The sequence below is a fragment of the Bombyx mandarina genome, chromosome 05 (assembly GCF_030267445.1).
Source record: "Bombyx mandarina strain Sakado chromosome 05, ASM3026744v2".
In the NCBI taxonomy this organism is placed as follows: domain Eukaryota; kingdom Metazoa; phylum Arthropoda; class Insecta; order Lepidoptera; family Bombycidae; genus Bombyx; species Bombyx mandarina.
In genome coordinates this window covers 1,696,140-1,723,963 of record NC_143212.1, presented here as the reverse complement: position 1 = coordinate 1,723,963, position 27,824 = coordinate 1,696,140, and the positions used below count along the sequence as shown (strand labels likewise).

The following is a 27,824-nucleotide window of genomic DNA, read 5'->3' as shown; positions in this document are numbered from 1 at the left end:
CAATCTCCAAAAGCCATCATTAATATCGCAAGATTAACTAAATCGAGTGCGAACAATTCGTTTTAATAACACGAGTGATTGTGTTTGATTTGACGTTAATACAAGGTTGTATTGATTAAATTGAGGAGCGTAGAACGCCTTCATATATATTCAGTGGAAGGAATGCTTGGAGTTTGTCAAGGTCGGATTTGATACCTCGAACAACAACACATGCCGGTTGAAGTCGAGCGAGATATCGATAAAGGTAACAATCAACAAACATAATATGTAGAAACCATTGGAACAATCATGCAATCTACATGAAAAGTGATATTGGCAGGTGCGATAAAACTCAAAACGACAGAACAGACAAACACGATAAATAAACGTGAAGTGTTTCATAAATTAAGGTGAACTCGGTATATTGTCGCACCTAATGAATGATATATGTGAACATTGTTGCGTGCTGATTGATGGATATAAGATGTTATGGAATCAAACTTACGAGCACCACGTGTTCCTCCGAGCGAAAGGCGACCGTGGTGGTTCGGTTGGAGCCGGTTTCGGTTGCAATTCTGTTGTCAGATTCAATTTGAAGCCAGCAATTGATTTACGTCGTTTCGCGGCTAGAGCTCGCGATGCAAGGTCAGCATTGTGCATTGATTCCGGTGGCGTGGTGGCATGTGAGCATGTCCTCATGTGCGCCTGCGCAGTGGCCATCTGAAGTAGCTTGTTGGCAACATTACGTCGGCCGAGGGCTTCACACATCGCACACCGTCCGTCCTCCATGAGGGTCTCGTGCGTCCAATCTGACTACGGCGCGGACACTGAGCGTTTATTGAATCCAGCGGACGTGGTAGCTTAACTGATGTCATCCGACGAGCAATACGCGCGCGACCGTTCTCGTTCGCCGCACGAAAAATTCAAGACGGCTTTAGGAGTCACGACTGAATCGATCGATATTCGAACGAAATAGGTTTAATGCGATAATAGGAACGCGATAAGGTGTACACGCGAATAAGTGTGTTGACCTAGACGGTGTGACACAGCACGGCTTCGCAGCGACCTCGGCGGGCGGCTGTGCGCGGCCGGCTCGGCGCGTGCGACTGCGACCACCACTGACAACGCACCCCCGCGCCTTGTAATACGAACATTAGACAAGAAAGATATCGCTGTTTGCGGTGAATAATGCTACAATACGCGATCATCGTATGACTACCTGCGGGTGTGGCGTTGAAGAGCACCGAGGTACCGCGTCAAGTGTCATTTCTACATTCCGCTGGATACGATCCAGACATCCATTATAAAATAACCTCGACTGTACACGCAGTGTTTATTTTCCACTCGTTTACTATCAGACACAAGTCACTTGCAACACATTGAATTAGTACAAGTGTCTAAACAAGTTTATCATCCACCACAACTCGAGCATCAACCGGCTTTGTCTCATTGATTTTTAAAATACCAGACACGATTACGTGTAGAGGCGTTAGCTGATTTTTCTCGTATAAAAGAACAAATAATTAGCACAAGGTCCTATCGTTCTCTTCTGGAATATGTTGATAGTTTTATTTCTGTGAACCTGACCGACTTTCAAGAATCACTAATTTATCATCGAGACTCGAGTGATTTCATTCGATATTTACAACCAGTATTGTCTGTATAATTACAATTATATAATTAGTGAAGCTATTTACTCGGAGATAATAAAGTCATTACTATTTTACGTGCAATTTTCCCTTCGGCGTTCTTTATTTAAGTCGTTTTTATTATGGCACACTGCAATAGTCAACCTTCAACTGCGATCGATAATATTAACACTGTGTAACGATTGCAAACTAATAGCTTATAAATTATTTGACCCATTGTAAGCAATTTTGATTTAAGACTTGCTACGATACTGTCTTGCCGTATATTAAACATATCATGTATAAGATGAATAGCATTTTTAAAATATTGTAATTAACGAAAAAAAACAACATAGTCGGCAATTTAGCAGGCAGGGAAGAGAAAACTTTTTTTCTTTGGCTCACGGCCCATTTTTTTTCCCTACCGGCATGCTCAATGCGACTTTTTTAACGTTCTCGATAGCGTTAACTTAAATTTGTATGTAGTTGCCACAGCGCCCCTATCGGCAAACATAGGCAGACGTTCCAACTCCATACAGATTTAAGTTAACGCTAACGCTATCGAGGACGTAAAATACTCGCACTAAGCACGCTGAGCCCATAAACACCTCACCCACACAGTAAGTATCCTCGAGACGTAAGATCGAACTGTGTTGATGTAACGGTTGTCGTACTCTTCAAACGGGGACAGGCGAGTGGATGCAACACCACAAGAACTAAAGTTAGGGAGTTATGTAGGAAGACAGTTGAGATTGTTGAGAATAATGCTCCTAAGTATTTGTCAAATTTTTCGCAATTGTAAAAAACATCGTTTGAAAATACACGTGAGAAAACTAAGTGTAGATATATATGTAGGTATGCATAAACAAGTGTAATTTGAATTGAAACAACGAGCATTATCTGACGATCAATCTTTCAGGTTCAAGAAATGATACACGAAGGATGACATCATCTTTATATTAAAGTTATTGTTTATGCAACTAGTATTTTTCCGTGATTATGTCCGTAAAATTTCCAAATCAAACAGAACCGAGCCCACGCAGAGAAAAAAAGCACGGTGCTTATTTAAATAGAAATTTAGTAGAATATGCGAGTTGTATTATGCAGAGTAAACGCAATCAATGGTCGTTATAAAGTTGGTTATTTAAAAACTGGACACAAATTTTTATCGAATCGCGATGTGTTTGCTCATTTGATCTATCAGAATATTTAGTATCGCAGAAAGCTGAATATTGGCATAATAGGTCTTTCTGTTTTCACCACAACAGGTAGGTGAACACCGGCTTAGTCAGGAGGGATGGGATTTGCTAACATCAGCCTGAGCACCGCAGGAGGAGATTTAACAGTTCAAGCGCAGTTGCTTCGAGAATGTTCATCATTTTATTCATTTATAAAAACATATTTGTCTGAACTTTCTCAAATTTTAAAATTTTACATAGTAAAATTCTAAAATGAATACGCGCCTAAATTTACTTCACTTCAGGTTTTAAACAAACGGAAGTGGATGAAATCAGAATTTAAAGCACTTTTTGACAATTTTATGCCGCCATATTGACAGGTAAATAAGTTTCTTTGTTCTATTGTCGTGCATCTCAACAGTGAAATACAAAGAAAATTTAGGCCGATGAACGCATTAATTATCCAAAACCAGGAATTCACTGTGTACGAACAAACGAATTTCGCACACAGCTCGTAGCGCACGTGTTCAGTGTTTTTCCGGGCGGAAACTTTATATTTGTGGCTGCCTAAATGGCCTAAATGTTACTTAATATTCTTCGCAGTTCCAAATCCAGTTCGCTAGACACGATTGCGTAAAAAAACTCACAAGCTTCTGTTACATTTCTGTGTGACAACAAAACATAACAATTAAGCTATTATAATTATGTATATTGCAATTGTACCCAGCAGAAATTCGAATACATCAATTGACATATTTCGAGTGATGCACAGCAAATAGCTGCACTTGATTCCGTCATGTTTTGAATATGTGATCGACAGGTGCCAATCGATCGATATTTCCACACAGATCGTCGATGTTAAAAAAACAAAACGCTGGCGCGGATGCACATGATGATGCTGATATTTATATACATATTTACGAGACAGAACAGACATTTTCATTTTCATGTAAACACATCGTTAAATTCGTTGAATTTTAATTGAAGATGAGCGTTTTGTGTATTAGTTTCATTCGTCATGATGTAGAATTTTTGTAGTGAAAAATTAATTTGCTGAATGAAAAATTCAGTTGAATTTTGAAACAAATATCAACTCTACACTTTAATGTGATATTTCAAAGTGACGAGAGACGTTCATTTTTTTTTTAAATTATCTTTGTGGTAGGCGAGCATATAGCTCAGTTGACGATGGGCCGTCACCCATATTCATGAGCATCAGCGATATCAGAGGCATAGCCGACTACCGCAGCCTACTGTTTAAGACTTTTTAAACCTAGTCTGAAACAGGACATGTCACAATATTTTACTTTACCCCCTTTTTAATAAGCGGTTATTTTTTTCATTGTTTTAAAAGTCACACTAGAATATCGTCGTTGTCAAACCAAAATCTGCTATGTGTGCTTTTTGAGATTTTTACTTTTTGACCTTTTCGTATAGTTCATAACCTTACCTACCGTATAAAAAAAAACTGTTATGTGTCTATAGCTTTAATATTTATCTATAGCTCTCATTTGATATAGTTCTTAAAAATTCACCTTTATATAAAATGTTATATGAAAATGTTTTTACTCGTTAATACAAAATAGAGTTTTTGCACATAGCAGGCTTTGGTTTGACAGCGACAATATGGCCCACAGCAGTGGTACGTACGTATGTACTACATGAGTCCCAAAACATATCTATCGTGGAAAACTAAAGACATTTGCCATCGTTATTTCCTAACGATTATACTTAAGCAAAAGGAAAAAATTCATAGCCTGTCACGAGCGCCAGTGGCCCAACCTTCGCTTGTTAATTAACACTCGGCTCTAAATGTTAAGGTTGATATTCAAACTGAAACCATCGGCTGCGTTTGATTATTTTTTTTATTGAGGCAGTAATAACTGGTTAATTAAACCGGCAACATTCACAAATAAATTCAATGTTAAGTGCGGCGCTGGAAGTAATTGAAAATTTTCATCGTGATAATGAATTAATGAGTTTACGGAGATTAGCATCGAGAACTCTGCCAACGGTTTCAATAGGGATGGTTGTGTTTTGATCGTGTGTACATTGTTTATAAACAACGCAAAGGTTTTAATTACCTAAATTTAAATTATATAATGGTAGTTATATTCAGAATATTTTACTAAACATTTTTAATTAAGTATTTTATTATGATAATCGCCTATGAAATATCTGGAGATTTAGTACAAAGATATTTTTCATTATTATTTTTTTCGTTTAAATTAGAATAGAACGAGCAATGGTGAAGGTTAAACTGTTATCATTTTAAAATCGTTTCGTAAGATTGTAACTTTACGCTTCGATACAATTATTATGCCTTTATTCCTTACGCAAGAAGTACAATCAATGAAAGAGAATTATCTTCTTATGTTTGAATATACTGTGTAGAACATATCTCAAAACAGGCAGATCGTACTGCTGGCGTATTCCTGCTCACAATAATAAAGTATGTATTATTTTTCTCATTGATGTATCGTTCGGTAAGTTCTCTTCGCAAAGTAAAACCAAGTGATGCGCAGATTCAACCGTTTCATCTACAAATCGTCTTCGCTTTGAGTCTTTTTAGCAACGCCTAGTTTGGTAAATCTTGTTTTCTGTTGGCATCGAAGTATGTAATAAATTCGGGCTTCGGTGACGATTCTCATACAACCTGTATCTTGTTTGCGGGAAATGGTTGCTAAAGGGAATAGAAAGACATTAAACACAGACAAGTTTTTTTTTCCTTCTATATAATGTAGTACGAAAGTATGTTAGCTCGATTTAAGCAACCACAAGCATTGACATTCACGAATTAACAAAATATTGGCAATAGCATGAAAAAATGATATGTGACGATGGCACGATGAATTCTTATATATTTACATCAATGACACAAACATTGTTAACGGACACGCTATCTACAGATATGCTGCTTATAACTATATTTCATAATTTTAATGATTGATAATTTTTTCAGTTGCATTGCAAGAGCTCAAGTACATTTGTGTTATCTGTAAGTTTTTCTTGTTATCAACGTACGTTATCTTCCGGTTTAACGTTCGTGCAGCACTCTGCTGTTTGTGTTGTATGTTGGAGATAGTTTTTGTTGAAGTGAGTGATGGCATGAAGTCGAATACAAACGCCAACTGACCTGTCCAAAACGATACTCATGTGTCTGTGTAGATTTGCCTTCAGATCTTTTCTCGTATATTGTTGTTGGGAGGACGGCGGCGACGGCGCGGGGGCGGGGGCACCCCCGGCCGCCGGTGCTCGTTTCCCGATGAGCACCTTCAGATCAGCCATCAATTTCTGAACCATGCGGGAAACGACCGGTCGCAGCGGCGTAACGTGTACTATTGAAGACACGAGCCTCAATCAATCGCGGTCGACGTGCCAAGAACCATTGGCGCGGCCGTTGCATACGCGTGTGACGTCACTGCTGCGCGTGATAATAAGGCATCGATATCGATGGGAGCGTCGTTACAACGCGCGTGCGATCGCCGTACTGTTCGATGCCGTTTGCTTTGACCTCGAAGCCGTTTTTATAAGTGTCCGATGAGTACGCAACACTCTGTTCCAGATATAAAATACTGTTTATATTTAGGTGAAACATCGACGGTACGCAAATTTTGTTTTCGATTGGCTAGTTAATTCGAACACGAATTCTTTATCGATAGAGCAGTTCCACCGACCGTTGTTAAGCATTAAAGTATAGCATAGCGTACAGTACGATAAGTAGCGTACTTATGTATTTATAACGATATTAGGTAATTAATATTAATAATAATTGTAACCAGGATCCCATTAAATCCGAACAATTTTTTTTTTACAATAGTGGACTAAACCGTCTTTTTTTGCTTTATTTGGGTGGATTTTCGACAATTAATCAAAGTATTATATATAAATATTGTGTCATTTTTTTTAAGAAAACATAACGTTATGTCGCATAAAGCTGGGTTCCGCGCAGCTGTAATCTTTCTGACCGATACAACCTATAATGATAAACATATTATTTTTATAGACATAAAAACAATAAATGTGGGTCGGTTGCATCGAATCACAACGACTGTGAGAGTAAACGAGGTCACGTTAGCATTGTTCAGAATCAAGAAGATTTAGGTTAAATGCTCCTCTGAACGTAAATTCGACCAAGGGCACTAAGAGACAATACCACGAGCGCGAGCTATAAAACTATAGTAATTGTGTTCTTGTTATATTTATCATCATCATCATCATCATTCACCTGCCCTTCTCCCAGTCACCTGGGGTCGGCGCAACATGTTTTTTTCCTACTTAAGCTGATGGTCCAGAGAGACCATTTCACCGGGCTAGTAGGTGAGCTCAGGGGTGTCAATCCTGACTATGATGCCAGCACGAATCCTAGCAAGAGCCGTGCTTCGCAGAATCTACCACCGGATCGGAAACGCGATCCACTGAGAAGATCCGGCGAGAAGTGGGCTGTGTCTGTGGGTTAATTTACTCGCCGAGCCCTTCGTCGCAAGCGACGGGTTCGACGAGACCGATGACCGGTGCTTGGGGTACATAAAAGCACTGTTAGTGGATCGGGAGGATCCGATATGACGGGTTTCTCTTTCCATACTACTCTATCACATACCATTTCTTCGCTCACTCCCTTCTTACACATATCGTCTTTCACGAAATCCATCCATTTTTTTTGAGGAAGACCTCTAAAGCATTCCACATTCATAGTTAAAACTCTCTCTGGTGTTACATTTACACTATTTATCTATATATATATATAAATGAATTGCTGTTCGTTAGTCTCGCTAAAACTCGTGAACGGCTGGACCGCTTTGGCTAATTTTGGTCTTGTATTATTTGTGTTAGCCCAGAGAAGGTTTAAAAGATAAAAGATAAATATGAAAATGCTCGGAATGAAATAAAAATAACAATTTTGTTTTTTCCTTTGATGTGTCCCCCGTCGGACGAATCCTTTTGTTTGTGTTAAGTTTATTTTATACAAAAGCTTAGGTCTTTTATTTATCGATTGAGGCACTACGAAGTCTGCCAGGTCAGCTAGTACTAATATATAAATCTACAGTGGTTTTTACGGATGTTCCGTTATAACTACTGAACCGTGCATCCGATTGACTTGAAACTTGGTATCCATGTAGAAAATACATGTACTTAATGTATAGGCTAATATTTATATGAGTGTTGGATTCCCTACAACAGTTGCGGGGGCGTTAATGATGAGAATCTTTGTGGGGGTATGTTAATTTTAAATGTTCAGCAAAGCGGACGGGTACAGCTAGTATTATAATAAATATAATATTTATATATTTGAATTTTATTAACGGCGACAATAACAACTTTTATAACATGTTTATTCGAACGCGGCGCGTAATTATACGACTTTGAACGTGAATTGTGCGAGCCGGGCGGTTCATGGTTCGAGGTGGAAATAGCACCACCTGACGCCGACACAGGAAGTGTGGACGGACGGTTACGATCGCGACCAACGTTCGTCGCTGGTACGTGTAAAAAGCGTACGAGGTAAAATTTTATAACGCACGCGCAGCGGGGCGACTATGAACAAGGCAACTTATTCCGAAAATTTGTCACATTTCGTTCGCGTTCGTTTCGTTTATTACTGGTGGTAGGACCTCTTGTGAGTCCGCACGGGTAGGTACCACCACCCCGCCTATTTCTGCCGTGAAGCAGTAATGCGTTTCGGTTTAAAGGGTGGGGCAGCCGTTGTAACTGTACTTGAGACCTTAGAACTTAAATCTCAAGGTGGGGGCGCATTTACGTTCTAGATGTCTATGGGCTCCAGTAACCACTTAACACCAGGTGGCCTGTGAGCTCGTCCACCTATATAAGCAATAAATAAATAAAAAGCGTTAATACGTATTACGTAACACTTTGGTAGAATATGATGTATTGAGGTACTCAAGTTGATTGGTGCATGTAAGCGAAATCGCCCTGAATAAAACGCTTGGCGTCCTGATATTACTTTCTCCAAATGGGAAGATAAGAAGAACGATTGCATCGAGATCATGCGTAATCGATTTGTACACTGTTGCTTCCGGTTCTAGCTCAGTCTCTACCAAGAATCAACGCGAACAAATGTTCTGATTTTCTAACTTAAAAATAATAATTTACTAGAACTATCGGCTATCTATTGTTAGGTTAGCAGTAGTGCAAATTTAATGATGTGATGATCTCTACCCCGACAACGGATGACTAAGAAAGACTTCATATTTTCGTTCATAGAATTTATCCTGGTATTTTAATACACTGTTGTGGATTGAAAGTGTGAATAAAATTATCATTATAATCCTAAACTTCAACAACGTTGGATTACCTTAAGCTTAAGCTGTGTTAAGTATCAAATAAATGAGTGGCAGGTATTATAAATTTAAACTTTCAATGACGTCATTCAACACAAAAGGCTAGGATTCAGTCACTTGAGGATTAAGAGCTAAGTCGATGAAGAAAGATAAATTACCTTCAAGCGATTGCTAAACAAGCTCTTTGGTTCAAAAAAAAAAAAAAAACACGCCCATTCATAAATAAAGCCTTTAGGGCCGAGGACACGGAAGCTTGACCTACTTTCGATATCTAGGTTAATGTGAGTGCAATTGAATAAGGTACTCACAAATGTTGTTTCAGAGCGTCTTCCAGTTCTCAAGCCCAGTGGTTTGTGACAAGAATACCGGTTTTACCCAGTTTCGCGCTTTAAAATGGTTCGAATCGGGTGAGAGCGTCCTCCCCTTTCGATTGCCGTGCTTAAACTAATTCGTAGAGTGGCGAGTATGCGCGCGTCCCTGTTCCCGGCGTCCTTGTATGAAAGCGGGGCGGTTGTGAGGGTGGCGCCATGGTAGCACGTCAAGGCAACACATCAATCAATATGCGGGATAAGATCCTGGCTAATCAGCCGTCCACCAAGCCTCTTTATAACAGTATCATTAAAGTCAAACGACAACATCGTTGCAAAAAAAAAAAAAACTAGGCCTTTCATGAAAAGTGGCTTGTAGAATGCGTTTCCTATTACTTATTACGAATAACTGCGTTTACATTGCTACAATGGAAAAACTAATAGCAAGCATTTTATGATGGAAGCAATATCTATTATGGTATTTGTTTGATAGAATATTTGAACGTGTGTTTGAATCTATCTATGTTTTTATATTACTATCCGAATGATAAGGCGAGCCTAATAGTGATTGGTCTCTGTCATGAACAACAGCTATTTCAGTAGCATAGCCGCGCCGCTGCCTACCATCGAGGACTCTTTATAACCCTCATTTGAAGAAATATATATTAATAACAATAAAAATTAATACCTCGTCCGTGACTAAGAAAACTGTAAAATATTCGAAACTCCTAAAGTAAAATAACGTTAATAAAAAACGCGAGATTAAACCGTAAAAGTAGTTTTAATGGTGTCTAAGATTTGCGAAAACTGAAGAGAATACAATAAAAATAACATTATAGTATTTGCCAAAATTTCGCGCGGTATACAAAATAGCTTTAAGAACATTAAAAATAACGTTGAGTTCAGTCTAGTGTAAACACGAAAACTGGTAAGTATCCGCGTAACGCCGCGCCGTATTGAGAATTGAAATAAACAAAGAGAAGATTTAACCGCAAAAATCCTTTTGTTTACGTTGTTGAGTGATGGTCGAACATTCAAAAGTTCAAATTCTAATTTCACATTCATCTTTTTAATTTCGTGAGATTAAAAAAGCACAAAAACACGTTTTTACATATTTTCGAACGTCGAAGAGTACATTAGACGAGCTACATACTTACATATTTTTAAGTTCTCTATCATTCGTATTTATGTGAAAGGGCTTTTAACATCCATTAAATTATTACAAAAACACCTGCCGAGTTGAAACCGTGAACGGTTGACATACGGTTACCGAGCGATCGCTATTCCATACAAAAAATGTCTTAACAGTGTGCTGAGTGCGAGTTTCTTAACGTTCACGATAGAGTAAAAGTTAAGCCAATTTTGTATGCAGTTGGAACAGCGCCCCTAGCGGCAAACGTACGCAAACGATCCCATTTCATACAAATATGAGCTAACTTTTACGCTATCGATAACGGTAAAAAACTCGCACTAAGCACGCAGCTAATACATGTGTACTTACGTGCAAATAAATAGTTCTACGCACCATCTCCGATATATCAAAAGTCATCGTTGCGAGAACCGACACTTGATAGACAGTTACCGCGTACAATTAATGTAACCATTGAACCATTGTTTTTATATTGTTTTTATGTTCGAACATTCTTGTTTAAGTGCATGATTACATGAAAAATTCCTACTATCTATTTTATAGCTATCGTAGCTGAATTAAAAAAAACTACGAGATACACTGTAAAACAAAAAAAGACGATTATCAAAATATTGACATAAAAAGGAAATGACGCATAGCTTAAGCTGATTTGACAAGTAATGGATCGTGGCTCCATCCCGAATGGAGATTGATTACATTACAACTGAAATCAACAAACGGTCCGTCGATATGATATGATCTCTGTTATATAAGAACCTATAAACCGTACGGGGGACGCTTACATTTGCAGTATGTTACATAATTATTAGTGAAATTCGCGGAGATTTCGCAACGAAATTTACTGTCCCAGTGTCGAATAAAAACAATAAAAATGAAAATAAACGAATCTTTATGTAAAACTGTGAACAGTGAAATCAATAAAATTGGTTCTTCGGTTATTAGTGCGCAATGAAATAAACCAAGAGGAATTAGCGCCGGTAGATAGACCGAGCCGAGCTGACCGCAAGGGAACGGACGCCACCAAAACTTTCCCTTTTCTCATTGTGAAAGTGATGATGCCCAATGCAACAGTTTGCATTTTCAATTGTGACATAAACCATAAGATTGATTGATTTGCTTTATTATTATTGTTTATAGACAATTAAAAGACCAGTGCATTTGACTTTTCATTTTAAAAATAATCACTGCCATTTAATGGAATACTAGTGGTCCTGCAGTAGTCGAAATTCGACTATAATTAATTGGAATTGTAAGTTTGTACACTATTATGATTGTATTTTATACTTCTATAATCACAAATTTCGCCAAGACTACACTATAAAAAATATTAACAAAGACAAACAATATTTAATCTATTCTCAATTTGACAACAGACGTCAAGAACAAAAGTTTGACAATAAATAGTATGCATGCGTGTGTGCGTCAAATACATGGTATGTAGTGTGTGTAATGTTTTCTTTATTGATTTAATGTATCTTTTATGCATTATTTAAAAAAAAATTTGCACTTCTTCTCTATATTCTCTATAAGTGTGGAAAATTTCATACTCCTCCGTCCGCCCAATTTTCGTAAAAAGGGATACAAAGTTTTTGCTTCACGTATTAATATATAGATATAATATATAAAAGAAGAATTGCTGTTCGTAAGTCTCACTAAAACTCGAGAACGACTGGACCGATTTGCCTAATTTTGGTCTTGAATTATTTGTGGAAGTCCAGAGAAGGTTTAAAAGGTAGATAAATATGAAATTTCTCGGAATTATATGAAAACAAACAATTTTGTTTTTCCTTTGATGTGTCCCCCGTCGGACGGATTCCTATTGTTTGTTTTAAATTTATTTTATACAAAAGTTTAGGTCTTTTATTTATCGATTGAGGCACTACGAAGTCTGCCGGGTCAGCTAGTGGAATATAACTATAATTTATCGCTTTTGTAATTTTTGTAAGAAAACATTAGACCTATTGATTGTAACCGAGGACTTATCAAGAATTAAACCAATAAAACAATAGAGCGAGTCACTTTCTAAATCATGACTTTCTATTAACGAACTTCGGCACGGCTTCGTCCCTTTATTGCCAATAATTAGCAGCAGACAAACGTTCTATTTATGGAGCGTTAAAGATTATAACTGCACGACCAATGGATATTGGCTTCGAACGGCTACTGTTGCTTCTATTGTTTAATTCGTTGCGCTAATTCGTGTTCGCTTGCTTGTTTGTGAAAATCCCTGAGCATAAAATTGTATAATATATAGCCTTATTATATTATTATAATTGTATAGTAGGCGTATTTTAATGTTACTTACCATAAACAAGTGTAGGGCGGCATACATAATAACAAACCTAAAATGGTTTTATATAACACTCAGACAGAGATTATCAACATTGTAAAACCATTGATTAGGAGCATTTAATTTTATGAAGAATTTGCGAAAAGCACAATAATGATATTATTTAAACTTGGTTTTCATATCTTGATGTCGTATTTACGTATTTCAAAAGCACTAAAACATTTTTATTCGTAAATTAACTACAATGTTAGTACTTTAATTCGATAAAACGCGTAAACACAAGTAGGGACAACCTGACTTATTTAAATGCTATACAAGGTCACTACGATACGATGTACCTATTTACGTTTGTCTAGGTTATCTGGTGCATGCTATTCGAAACATTCGAGATTTTTTCAACAAACAATTACGAAATGCTCTTAGAACACAAACGAGTCAACAAAATATAAGAGGCCTTTGTGTTGTTATTGTAAAAAAAGAGAAAAGAATACAGTTCGTAACTTAACATGTAATTTGTTTTATGGTTTTTATAAGAAACACATTGTATATTATGTACGGGTTATGTGGTTTGTCTTTTTATTGTTATAATGTAATTTGTACACTTTGAAAGAATGTCATCAATGAACCTTACCACAATGAATATTGAAAGTTAAAACATATTATCTACTAATATCTAGATTACTACTTACCCTATGAAATTTTTAATGAAGCAGTATACAGCGAAAAGAGTGGCATCGTTGAGGTCAAGATCGGGTTTAATCCTAGGCAGCGCGACAGCAGGTGAGGTGGCGTCTCCTGGTGGAGCGCGCACCTCCGGCGTGGCCGCGCTCATGGCGGGCGCGACGCGCGGCCGCGTGCCCGACGCGTGCGGAGCGATCGTGACGGCCGACACGGCTCAGCTGTCCACCAAGCTAGCGGGCCTGCGGCGGTCGCAACCGCCCCGCATAACACCCCCGAGGCGCTCCCGGCACGCGGCACCCGCCCGAACGCACCAAAGCACCCGCGTCTTAGCTCGCAAGCCGAACGGCTGATACCAGCCCGCACCGCTCTCTGTCCTTGTATATCGATCGGCGAGTCGCGTCTGCGCTCTCGTTGCCGGTTAATTTTTCAGCCAGATAGTTGGCCTCAGACGTCCAGCATCAGAAAAGCCAAATAGATCACCAAAAAGAACCAAGGGCAAACGAGGTACATGCAAACTGACATCATTCAAAAGTTTGTGTACAAAATTAATTTTATTCCCACGCAATGTTCAGTGATGAACCAGTCGTGCTGAGGTTAGCGTGTGCACGTGCAGATAGCGCGTGCGTCTGACAGCGCGGCGGCACTCTGACTGGGCGCGCTCGCGCCGCGTGCTTGCCGCCCGCCCGATATCCGTTTACCGTGCTATCTATACTCAACATAACTAACTCCTCACGCATAGGCTGATAATTTGCACACCTTGATTTACATACGATTACTGTATGATAGCCAAAACTCCCAAAAGGAATACCTATCTAGAGCTCTTCCTTGAATATGTGATTAAATGCAAAACAGTAAAGCCATTTTTGGTAATGGCAGCTTTCAAATATTAGGAACGCCATTGCTTTATTGTCTTTACTTAAGTGCTCCTATTTTATTCACAAGTACAGGACCTAATCTACAGTGTATTCATGATTAATTTTCAACTAGTTTTTAAAGAAGTCTAGAAAACGTAATATCACAGAAGCAAGGTCAGAAACACGATTGTTTTGTGCCGTAATATTGCTTGAATGTATGCTTTGAAATTGCTTATAATAACAGGATAATAATAAATAATACAAACTGGAGGCAAAAATTCTATGTGAAACGATTACGACAATTCATTTGTTTAAAGCGGTTTGTGGTCCCGACTCAGTTATACTATGTACTTAACGCAAACCGAAAACTCATAATTATTAAAAAGATCACATAGTAACTGAATACCCTGTAAAAAAAAATCAAACTGCGGTCAATGTCCTCCCGACAAGCAGAGTGATGGATCTATCTAATGAACAAAAAAAAAACTTATCAAACGGTTTAGACGCGGCGAACGATGCGAAAATATTTTTTGCTACAGCCGAGAGTGGCGGTCGGGGTACCTCTAATGAAATCCCATGTCTCGTAACATCTGACCCGTTCACCGCAACGCCCCATGAGCTCGGGACACTCAAGACGTATTCAATTACTCCGTGTACGTACACTGAGGACGTCGACCCAATACGCGCCCAGTCTATTGCGTGGGTTTCGATAGATTTAAAGATTATCACTTTTTTGCCGTCCTCAAACCAGTGTGTTCAGATAAATTAACCACTTTGTAATAAAGCGACGAGACGGCTGTCAGCATGTCTTTGATGCCCTTTCTGTTGGGAAATGAAGGACAGCAACGTTCGTTCTTGGAAAAATAGCTCACGACTGCCGCTCTCTCGACAGACTCTGGTTTTCTTCAACGAAATATAATTTATACGAGAGTGGTTCTGTTATGTTTGTGATAAATTTAACATCTTAACCGTCAATTTGTTTTAGGCTGAATTGAGAATAATGTATACATATGTATGTATATATGTAACCTCTATACGATTTATCTAAAAAGCGGTTAATATGTTATAAATATGACATAAATGAAATTTGAATATTGAAACATTAGAAATATTAAAACATTTTTAAAATATTGAAATATAAAAAAACATAAAAAGTGCTATAGTTTTACTAGGCTAAACTTTATTTTGATGTAAATAAAATAATACAATATATATAAGTATTAATTTTAATTAAAAAGAGAGTTGAAACATTAAAGAAAATTTAATAGGAACTATCAGAAATGTTTTGTCAATAAGTTCCGAGTAATTCAGAATAATAAATTGAACTATAACATTTATAATAATTGAAATTGCGATTTAATTAATAATTACAATGTTATTATAAAATTAACAGTTTCCGTGAAATAAGTTACTTTATAAAAAGATTAGACGTACATTTCTTTGATGTTTAGTTTCCTCAATAATGCATTTCACATGTATAAGATGCCTTCATTTCAGACCGGTCTCAAGAAAGGACAAGAATCACAAGTTACGAATTTTTAAATTCGTACTGTTTTAAGCTCGTTGAACGACAAATAAAAAATTCGAGTATTTTCATTCAGGCCACGGTGTGCTCACCGGTGAGCCTTATCTTACTGAACCGTTCGGGCCGTGAGGGTGACCCGTGAGTCACCACATATTGCAGCTATCAAATAAAACGCGTACGGAAGTGAGTTGTGTGGCCCTTTAGCCGAACCGAACGCCTTGGTTTTTTAACACGCCTTTTAAAATATCTTAAAAACTAAAAGGTAAAAGGTCGCTAATTTTTATCTTCCGTGCAAATTATCGCATTTTATAGATTTAGAATGAAAATCTCAAGTTGATAAAAATTACTGATTCCCTTATTTATTTATGATATTTATTTATTTTATTGCTTAGATGGATGGACGAGCTTAGAATACTGCTAGTTTAGAATACGTTCAAATTACTATTAAATTTAGTGGTGGGACGCAGAAATAAATTGGGCGAGAGAAGTTATATAAATGATGCTACTGAACATGAGTTAAGGGCAAGAGTAGCACTCATATTTCTAATGAATGACCAGACAGACTGCCATCACTATAGGTATACACGGCCAATATCATTACGGCAATAACAACTATTAGAATTTAATTTTTATTAAGGAATCAAATGCTGAAATTCTTATTCTCGATATGGGCCCCAGTTGCGTTTCGATGACGCGCTCGTCTGCTGGAATACATAAATAAAAATCTTTATCTCAATGTTGCGATGTTTCTTAGAAATCGATGTGAAGTTGTTTACCTCTAGTGTTATATAATTTATAGCCAAGTGTGAGATCCAGTCCAGCCAAAGATAGTTTAATGAAAAAAAAACCATTCGTATCAAGCTATAGGTATAATAATATATAATACTAACGACCCGCCCTCGCTTCGCTTCGGAAAAATTAAATTTTATTATTGATAGGCGAGTCCCGCCGCGCGGTATGACAATAACTGCGGGTGACGCCGCAGGGCGAACCTAGTCTAAAAAAATATAAGCATAAGTTACTCCTTATATCATCAGCTACCTATTAGTGAAAGTCTCGTCAAAATCGGTCCAGCCGTTCCAGAGATTAGCTGGAACAAACAGACAGACAGACAGACAGACAGGCAGACAGACAAAAATTATAAGAAATGTTATTTTGGTGTATGTACCGTATATATATTCATAATATTCATGTAGTAAAAAGCGGTTATTTTAATATTACAAACAGACGCTCTAATTTTATTTATATGTATAGATTATAGGTATATGTCGCAGTGTTCGTGACACGAGAAAATTACAAACTTGCATTCGCAATCAACGCTATGGTGTCTAACGTTTGCGTGCATCGTTCTATTGATGCAATATGACCTAGTTGTTATTTCCATGAAATCGTTACGTTTTAAACTAATGTTGGTATAACTGTATACGGCAGCCTTTCTGCGTTATTATCGTATATTTCAAATGAAACTTAATATTTTGTTTCGGATTAATTTATTCCTTGTTCGGTGAATAAATTTTGCAACTGAATAACGAGCGGTTTAAGTGGCAACAAAAATTAAATTAATGTTAGTGACAGGTGCAATTCAGAATGACATAAATCGGGTAAATCTAATGTTGGGAACGTCGGCGTCGGCTGCTGTATTTACGCAAGTATTGGCGATTTCCCGCTATCGGCAAACTGCGCACGCGCGGCCACTGATCTGTGGCGCAAGCTTCCATCATTATTCTCATTACGAACGAGCGAGCGTGTTCGCAATTGCGGCACACCCGTCTCCTGCCAAATGGTGACTTGACAACATTGCCACAAGTAGTTTAATGTGCTTATAACAAAACAAACTAGAATGTTTCCGAGTCAATTGAGCCATCCAACGAACGCATACAATATATATTATGTATGTAGGTATAAACAGAAACGCCACTCTACTGGAAGTCATAACTCATTTAAATGACCATTAAAAATAGAACAAACACAATATAATTTGACTGTGCAACTTATACACGTGTAAAGACGTAATTAACAAAGATAAAACGGTTTGCATCTGTTTTAGGTGAGAGACTGCGACAGGCGATATATTTGTGAGTTGCATCGCAAGATTACGTGATGATAGACTAATGTGACACAGAAAAAGGCAAAAGACAGTTAGTTACAAGTGGTTTCCCTTTTCAAGAGCTCGATAAAAGTAGAAAATTAAATTTTGCGCTAGTATTCACATACATGAAAAAATAGCTTTGCTTTTGTTTACCCTTTTATTATTATTATTATTGCATATGTGGGTGGACGAGCTCACAGCCCACAACCAGTTAAGTGGTTATTGGAGCTCATAGACATCTACAACGTAAATTCGGCCACCCACATTGAGATATCAGTTCTAAGGTCTCAGTATAGTTACAACGCCTGCCCCCACCCTTCAAACCGAAACGCATTAGTGCTTCGCGACAGAAATAGGCAGGGTGATGGTACCTACCCGTACGGACTCACAACAGGTCTTACCACCAGTAAAATGGATATGATGGTTATGGATATTTGTAGTTGTATACAAATAAATCAAATTAATATGCTGTCTTTATTTACGAAATAAATATCCTTTATATGTTCACATCGTTATTTGGACAAAAGTAAAAGCAAAAAAATGTTTGTCAGTCACCACACATTCTCAAAAATGTTCTCAAGCAATTCTGATAGGATTTTAATTGGCGAGTAGTATTTTTGTGAATGACACGTGAATGCCGCTAGCTTTAGACACGAGGTCGTAGTCTCAATTGTATTGTATCACGGCTGACCCACCCTCCAACCGGAACGCAAGACTGTATCGCGGCAGAAATAGTCAGAATAACTAAGTACAGAATAAATAAAACGATCCATGTGTGTGTCCAACTGTGAACTTACAAAGCATTACCAGTAAAATAATTTAGTTAAATTCGTTAATTGACGGTAACTTTTGCGAGTTTGTTTTTTCATGCGCAGTACGAATTTCCTTACAAAATTTGGTACCTGCTTACGGGATTTCAGCGAGTATCAGCGAATCAGAGCAAAGCAGTAACTTGCTAGTTTTTTATTATTATTTATCATTATAAATTTTAGCTAATCTGAAGTACAGTAACACAATTCTAAACGTTCGTTAGCTGGAGTCCCATAAGTGTTGAAACCATAAAGAGTGCGTTGCGCAAACAAAGTTGATGCGTTTCCCGATTCAAACGTTTCCCGGTAATGGCGTTTACATTTTCTTACCGACACAAACAAAGGATGGTTTATCAACACAAGCACGATTTTAGATTGTTATTGAATTTCTAACTTCACGTGTGGTTACATGCGCCGTTAAAGGAATTGTATAATTCACGGTTGAAACTCTCCTTTCTTCGGACACACATTAGATACATTTTGTGCATTTATTTTTTAACTTGCACAACAACTCTAAATGTATGATTTACATTAACATCTTAAAAATTTAGATTTACCATTGTTGTTTGCAGCATACAATAGCGAGGGACAAAAATAAAATATGAATAATTGATTTTTTTTTGTTGCTTAGTTGGATGGACGAGCTCACAGCTTACCTGGTGTTAAGTGGTTACTGAAGCCCATAAACATCTACAACGTAAATGCGCCACCCACCTTTATATATGGGTTCTAAGGTCTCAGTATAGTTACGACGGCTGCCCCACTCTTCAAACCGAAACGCATTACTGCTTCACGACAGAAATAGGCAGGGTGGATGTACCTACCCGTGCGGACTCACAAGAGGTCCTACCACCAATAATAAGCGCGGTTTAATGCAACCATTAAACCGCCATGAGTTATAACTTGAACATTTACAATATATTATAAACACATCCATCTGAAACAGACTGCCTATCTATCAGGCAACGCACGAAGGCTAGCCTGTCGCGCTGAGCTTCTGTTATTGTCACTGTCATTGAATAGCAATGTTTTCATTTTCGCTCAACAACGCACAAATATCAAATTCATAGGCCGCATACGCAAATACTACAGACATTTGCTGATGTGTGAGAATCGTATGAACAATATAATTCCACAGCTCTTTATCGAATGATTACGGCGATGTATCTTATTACAAAACAAGTATATAATGTGGGCTTGCAACACGATGCAAGCTTTTACGTCTTTAAGCTTTTTTCTAGAAAATCCTTGAATGTTTTCTGATGTAATCACAAGTTTAGTTTTTATGATATAAGCGTATTTTTCTTTTTAAGCTTAATTGTGTACTTATTGTCAAAGATATCATCCAGGTAACCTATAAATTATAAAAAAATTGTGATTAGAGTTTACATAAGAAGTTTTTTTTTCAACATTTTACAGTTAGGAACGCAGATTTTTATAGGTAATGTATATTTAGAGCTTGATATCATAGCATTGCCGATATTTAATGACGCCCGTGTTTATGGTGCCTTATTCCTTTTACTTCCAATCATTCGTCCATATAGCTAGTATTGTGTAACTGTAATGATAGTAAGGTGGGGCGTAATGCGAATCCACTAACCTGTCTTTTTTTTTGGTTGAGAAGCAATCATGCGTTCACTGTTTGAGGATGAGACAGTCATTATCCTTATCGTCTACCGATCTAGATATCACGCGTTCCTATGAATGGCGAGATAGCAGTTTCTCAATATAACCAATGCACGCTGCAAGCCACGTTGGAATACGGGTAACTTTTAAAATGTGGTGGGTGTTAAAAAGATATGCCCACATAGATAACACGATGTCAAAAAAAACATCGCTAACAAATTACAAAAATCATACAAAAAAGAAGCATTATGAAAATCTTATAGTGAGTACATTATCTACTAAAGTATAAGAACCCGTCGAGCTAATATTTTCAAATGAGGAAAACATTATTGGATAGTTTAGATAATTCCAGGCATCGATCGGCCTGTGAAGCGAATTTAATGAAATCATATTGTTATTGGAAACCGCAACGTTCACTGGCTTCTCTCTAACTTTTTATACGATGTGTATCTAAAGTTGGATATTGACTTTAATGAATTCGATTTTAAGCTCAATCGTAACAGGATGTACGTGTAATACATTTTTAGCAAAAAGTAATAAAGTCTTAAATATTTATTATCAAACACTATTTCGTCACTTTAAAATTGTCTGTTTGTCACAGATCTTTTAATGTTCTGTTAACACAGATTTTATGACAGCCTACGTGTATTTAGTTTGTATGTCATTGGTTCTACTGATTATATCGATTATATCGATTATATCGATTATAGTGTGTAATGTAATATCGAAAACTATCGAGTACCAAAAATCATTAATCAAAATGTTAATGCATACACGTACCAACCAAACTGGTGTTATAATCAATTGACATCTTCGAGCATTCAATTATTTTATATACAAATTAATTCCAAAGTTTCTTGACCTCTTGACTACTAAACGGACGCATCCAAGACCACGTATGGTGACGACGCAAGCCGAAAGTAACATTTATTTCACTAAAATTTTAACTACTGTCTCAATAGGAATAGATATTGATATAGTACTGTATGTAATTCGTTGAAAAAATTTTAACTACCTCATCAACCAAACTCCGAACATTAGATACTAACTAGAAGGTTTATGTGTGATACCAATATTTAGATCACGGTAGTCCCCTGATGGATCGTATGTGACTTTCTCACGCATGCTAATCAAAATCTGGCTCTTAATCAAAATAGTGCGATAAGCGTTCTTTATGTCCAAGACATTCGACCAATTTCGTAAAAAATATATTTAGATAGTCGCCTACTGCGGTACCGATTGCTCAAAGTTGGCTGCAGTTTATGCATTCCAATTTGAATGGTCAATTATTGCTATGTATTAAGGCTTCGGCGGCATGGTTTACGTTGTGATGACTATGATTTCTAATCATCGCTTAACATAAGGTGGGTTGTCAATCCATGTAAGAGAATTAAAATATCATAAAACGCTTTTTTTTCCTACCTAAGCTGATAGCCTTGAGAGGCTATTTCAGCGGAACCTTAACTAGGTAGGTGAGCTAGGGGGAATCAAACCTGACGAAGTTGCTAACACGAACTCTAGCAAGAGCCGCGCTTCGCAGAATCTACCACCGGATCGCAAATGCGACCCACTGAGAAGATCCGGCGAGAAACTCAGTGGGCTGTGTCTGAGGGTTAATAAAACGCAGATTACGCTCTGTGTATAGACTTTTCGCTTGCGAATTAAAGAATGTTCAAATTTTTCGTTCAAGTGATGGGGCTTCGGAGGTTGTTTCTCGTTATTTGATACCAAAATAAAGTCCATAATTATGTAAATTTTTACACTACTAATACATAACTATCGTTACATACATACATACATACGTATGTAACGATATATAATCTGCGCTGTCAAATCGTTGGTTCTATTATTTTTCTTTATTTACACTCCTTACACTATTGTTATTAATTTTATTTAATGTACAATTCCGACCCGATTCTAGTATTTTATATATGCATTGATGATTGATTACTTATTACAGAATATTTTTACTGATCAGTCAAATTGAGCATATTATTATGGTAGGCAGCGGCTTGGCTCTGCCCCTGGCATTGCTGACGTCCATGAGCGACGGTGACCACTGACCATTAGGTGGGCCGTATGCTCGTTTGCCTACAAGGGCAATAAAAAAATAAAAAAATGAACAAAAAAACATCTAGCATTTATTCGTGCAAAAGCGAACGTTTCTCGGAACGCTGAAACAATATAATAACATCTTAGGAACCGTTTTAACTTAGCTTCGAATGTACCTGGCCGTCAAGAATAAACGATCAAGTCAGTAGACGATTTATCATACGGTTGCAGTGTACAATCGCCTCGGGCCGCTGCGATCATTAGTTACAATTCGCTACAGTTGCTCAGCTATTTCGAGAAAATAACTCGGTTTGGCGTTGAGCGTATTTGTTTTGTTAGCCCACTTCTTGCTATAGCTTCAATTAGTGATAACACAACGATCAACAAAACTGATTTCGCTGAAACGTCTTTAAGGAAAAGCTGTACTAGTTACAAAGAAGATGATGCGATAACTGCTTTAATACGTATCTCGTTCTTGTAAATGATAGAATGCGTGTGCGCGTGAATCATGCACGGGATAACCCACGAGCAGACGGTGTTCCATTTAGTTTTCTGACTAATAGGGGATGCAGTAGCATACAATGCTTACTGGAATTCATCAGTTATCCAATCAACGCCTATCGGTTGGGTTCTCAAAAATATAAACAGCAGAGTCTAGTAAAAGTAGAGTTATCACATACTACATATTATCATAATACTTAGTCTGGCCATAAATACTGTTACAATTAAAAATAAACAAAATATTACATTTGAATTTGGAATCTGTCATTTTTATATGATTGCTCATTGAATTTTCTCATTTTGGCGCCAATACATTGTACAATATTTTGCGATATTAAAATGGAGTGGGGTGATTACACAAAGTAGGTATGGAGCCAAATGCAATTTTTAAAACTCTCCATACGCTTGGTATTAGTACAATGTTTGTGTACCGGGCTATAAATAGGTGCAATGAGACCTCCTCTGTTTGTGACAGAAAAAGAACTGGCCGTCCACGTAGTGTTCGTACGAAAAAGGTGTTCAAAGCAGTAAGGGAAAGAACTCGAAGAAATCCTGTCCGAAAGCAAAAGCTTTTATCTCGGGAGATGAAGATAGCACCTAGAACCATGTTGTGTATTTTAAAAGATGACTTAGAACTTGCAGCCTGTAAGAGACGTACTGGTCATTTCTTAACTGATAATTTAAAATAGATTAAGATGGTAAAATCGAAACAACTACTGAAGCGGTACGCAAAGGGAGGTCATAGAAAAATGTTGTTAAGGATGAGATTTTTTTTACAATTGAGCAACATTTTAACAAACAAAATGACCGTATTTATGCTCAAAGCTCTAAGGAAGCTTCCCAATTAGTAGACAGAGTGCAACGTGGGCACTATCCGACTTCAGTGATGGTTTGGTGGGGTATTAGCTATGAAGCAGTGACTGGGCCATACTTTTGTGAAAAAGGTATCAAAACATCGGCACAAGTGTATCAAGATACCATTCTCGAGAAGGTAGTGAAGCCCCTTAACAACACCATGTTCAATAATCAAGAATGGTCCTTCCAGCAAGACTCGGCGCCAGGTCATAAAGTTCGGTCTACGCAGTCTTGGTTGGAAACGAATGTTCCGGGCTTCATCAGAGCTGAAGACTGGCCATCGTGTAGTCCCGATCTTAATCCGCTGTATTATGATTTATGGTCAGTTTTAGAGAGTACGGCTTGCTCTAAACGCAATGGTAATTTGGAGTCCCTAAAACAATCCGTACAATTGGCAGTGAAAAATTTTCCTATGGCAAGAGTGCGTGCTTCTATTGATAACTGGCCTCAACGTTTAAAGGACTGTATTGCAGCCAATGGAGACCACTTCGAATAAGCTCTTTATACTTTAATTTTTTTTTATATTTATGTATTAAACTAACACACTGTAAAAGTAATAAATGTTATTTGCAATGGATTTTTTTTTCCTTTGTCTCAGTATTTATCGCAAGACTAGGTATATTACGTATCACAGTTGTTTTTTACGTGTTTTAGCTGTTAAAAATCGTATATATCAAAATCAATAGTCGTCGTGGCCTTACAGATAAGACGTCCGGTGCATTTGTATGTAGCGATGCAACGGTGTTCGAATTCGGCTGGCAGGTACCAATTTTTCTAATGAAATACGTACTTAATAAATGTTCACGATTGACTTCCACGGTGAAGGAATATAAACATCGTGTAATAAAAATCAAAATTATGATTTGCGTAATTACTGGTGGTAGGACGTCTTGTGAGCCCGCACGAATAGGTACCACCACCCTGCCCATTTCTGCCGTGAAGCAGTAATGCGTTTCCGTTTGAGGGTGGTGCAGCCGTTGTGCCTTAGAACTTATATTTCAAGGCAGGTGGCGGCATTTACGTTGTAGATGTCTATAGGCTCTAATGACCACTAAACATCAGGTGGGCCGTGAGATCGTCTACACACATAAAAAAAAAATTAAAAATCCGAACCTCTACAATATTTACGTACAAATACAATAAAATCATAATTGATTGAAAACTTTCCCTTTTCAAGTAAAACCCTATCGGTTGCACGACACGCAGCACGATGGTCGCGCGCGCGTCACTCTTCCACTGTCTCCGAAATCCGAGTAATTAGTAAACGCGTCACTTCACCAACCGGTTCCCGGACGAAGCCTTTGATCGGCGAGCGACGCAACGACGCGGACGCGCAAAACAAGCACCATTTTCGTCGCTAAAATTACACACCAGACTCGCTCGCGACACGGGGAGGTTAATAACACGAAAAAAAAAAAACACAAGAGTGAACGCGTTTCTAAGAATACACAAACATTGGGTAAAAAAACTATGTCATTCGTGAAAATAAAAGTGTAATTCTAGAAGAGAAATTAAATCGTACCAAACTAATAAACCTAGTTTTATTATTGAAAACGAACGAATTCTCATCTCGTTTAAAACTCAAAATCCGTTCCAACTGAATATTATTATTACCTCTTACAACATCTAGTCCTAACTCCCTCGATTGTAAGATATTAATTGCAAGGTGATTTAACAATTATTACCCTCACCAATTATTTAAAATTGCAATAGGTATTGCGTCTACGTAGCGCGGCGGTATGTAGTTTACCTTCGTACTGTAGAATAGAAATGTCATTAAGAGGAAACAAATACCTGCAACAAACAGAGAAGAAAAAATTATATTACTCAATTGACAACAGAAACACCTGTCGGGAACCGGTTCGATGTAGTAATTAGCACATTCATTGCAAAGGCTTATGCAATTTATATCACCATTGCACTAGTAAATGATAAGTGATATATTATAAAAACAAATTTGTTACCAGTGGTTAAGGTCGTGGTGGTGCGAAATTCGATTTGACCGTCTACTTCTCAAAATTAATGACAACGTGACTCTCGTAAGGAAAACTCTAAATACTTTCATAATTATTTTGAAGCGATTACTGTGCCAAATGATTCTGCGAAAGACGAACATATCAACTATATTTATGTGTTTGTGCATAAATGTAGTTTTTAATTGTTGCAAATCCCGGTCGTGATTTTCACTACAATTTGTTGAAACGACTCGCATGATACTTAGCGTACGATAATGATGCTACCGCGAAACATTTGCTGACGTGCCAGTAACTGTACAAAGTCTCGACTGAATCGAATTTATATGACAATTTATATAAAAACTAGAGGTCCCGCAGTAGTCGAAATTCGACTATAATTAATTGGAATTGTAAGTTTGTAAACTATTATGATTGTATTTTATACTTCTATAATCACAAATTTCCCCAAGGCTACACTATAAAAAATATTAACAAAGGCAAACAATATTTAATCTATTCTCAATTTGACAACAGACGCCAAGAACAAAAGTTTGACAATAAATAGTATGCATGCGTGTGTGCGTCAAATACATGGTATGTAGTGTGTGTAATGTTTTCTTTATTGATTTAATGTATCTTTTATGCATTATTTAAAAAAAATATTAGCATTGTGCACTTCTTTTCCATATTCTCTATAAGGGTAGAAAATTTCATACTCCTCCGTCCGCGCAATTTTCGTAAAAAGAGATACAAAGTTTTTGCTTCACGTATTAATATATAGATAACAATACCACAAATATTCGTTTTTATGATACATTAGTTTACAGGTTCAACAGTGAGAATTGAAGCCTTAAAATTAGACAATATAATGAATAATGAAATGCTTGAAACGAATGACATTGGCAAATGATCGGATATGTGCTTATTGAAATATTAGTTTGAAAAGTATGACATAAGTTACAAGAGAGATGAAAATTTCAATTGATCGAATATTTATTTATTGACAAGTTACATCAGTACAATTGATAAACGAGATTGCCAATTGGTAGCTGACTTCTTACCCGTTAACGCAAATACTTCAATGTCTGCATTCGAGACGACTAGTCATTATTTTTTTCCGGTGGCATCATGCTAACACGCTGACAAATGTGCCTCAAGACGGTGGTAAATTTACTTTGGACACGTGTACAAAGGACGGACAGTGAATTATCGCAACAAGGAAGAGGACATAAAGATATTCACGATTTGATTGTCGTTGTTACAATGTTATGGACTGTTTCAGTGATAATGGAATTTGTTATTGTAACAATACATAAATAGATGAGATGCATTTTAAACGTAATAAATCAAGCAGTAAGTAATCATTGAATGAGCCATATTATTATCACTCCCGTGTGTTATTTGACAAATTACAAAACGGTCAATCGGTCACCATCTCAATTTAAGCGAATCGTAGCAGAATGGAAGCAGAATTTGTCTCTAATAAAAAAAGACGTGTGGTGTCGTGGGACACCGGATAGGAACGAAGTTCCTTATTATAAAAATATTAATTTTAAGTTCTATTCGAGGCATAAAGAAAATAAAACTGGAGGTTTCGCAACAACCCACGGTCATTCGGTAACGTGCGAACTTATTGTGGTACACTTCATTTACGGTGTATTGCGCAAACGAACGAACGCTCTGAGATCGTGGTCAATCAATGATAAAAAAATATGTATTATAATTTTTTGTACGTTATTACAAAGTTAAGTCGTAGACTGTGTGCATTACTAATAAAAATCTTACGTTACGGACGTTTTTTCCAGGTTAGGGTATCCCTCCGCATCGTCCTATAAGGAACTTCGCATTGAAATAGACTTGCCCGTAATCATGTATAACTTACTTTCAAATAGTTTAGGTCAAGAGATACAATATGATATACTTGATTAAGGTCAGTGGAGATCTCTATAATATGGAGATATCTATGATAATTCAATACGCATCAAATCTTAATAAATACATATATATGCGTATGAAGTCATAATACATACTTTAAAGAAATTAAT

The 27,824-nt window shown here is 37.2% G+C and overlaps 1 protein-coding gene and 1 long non-coding RNA gene across 8 annotated transcripts in view; both read right to left on the bottom strand.

Annotated features, from left to right (window-relative positions):
- Window positions 1-27,824, bottom strand: part of LOC114242131 (uncharacterized) — a 172,461-nt gene that overhangs the window by 30,073 nt on the left and 114,564 nt on the right. The gene's annotated exons all lie outside the window — the stretch shown is intronic.
- Window positions 764-9,384, bottom strand: LOC149502889 (uncharacterized). The gene is made up of 2 exons (XR_016323064.1): window positions 5,922-9,384; window positions 764-5,468 (listed from the first exon to the last, which is right to left on the bottom strand). It is a non-coding gene; the product is annotated as an uncharacterized LOC149502889 (long non-coding RNA).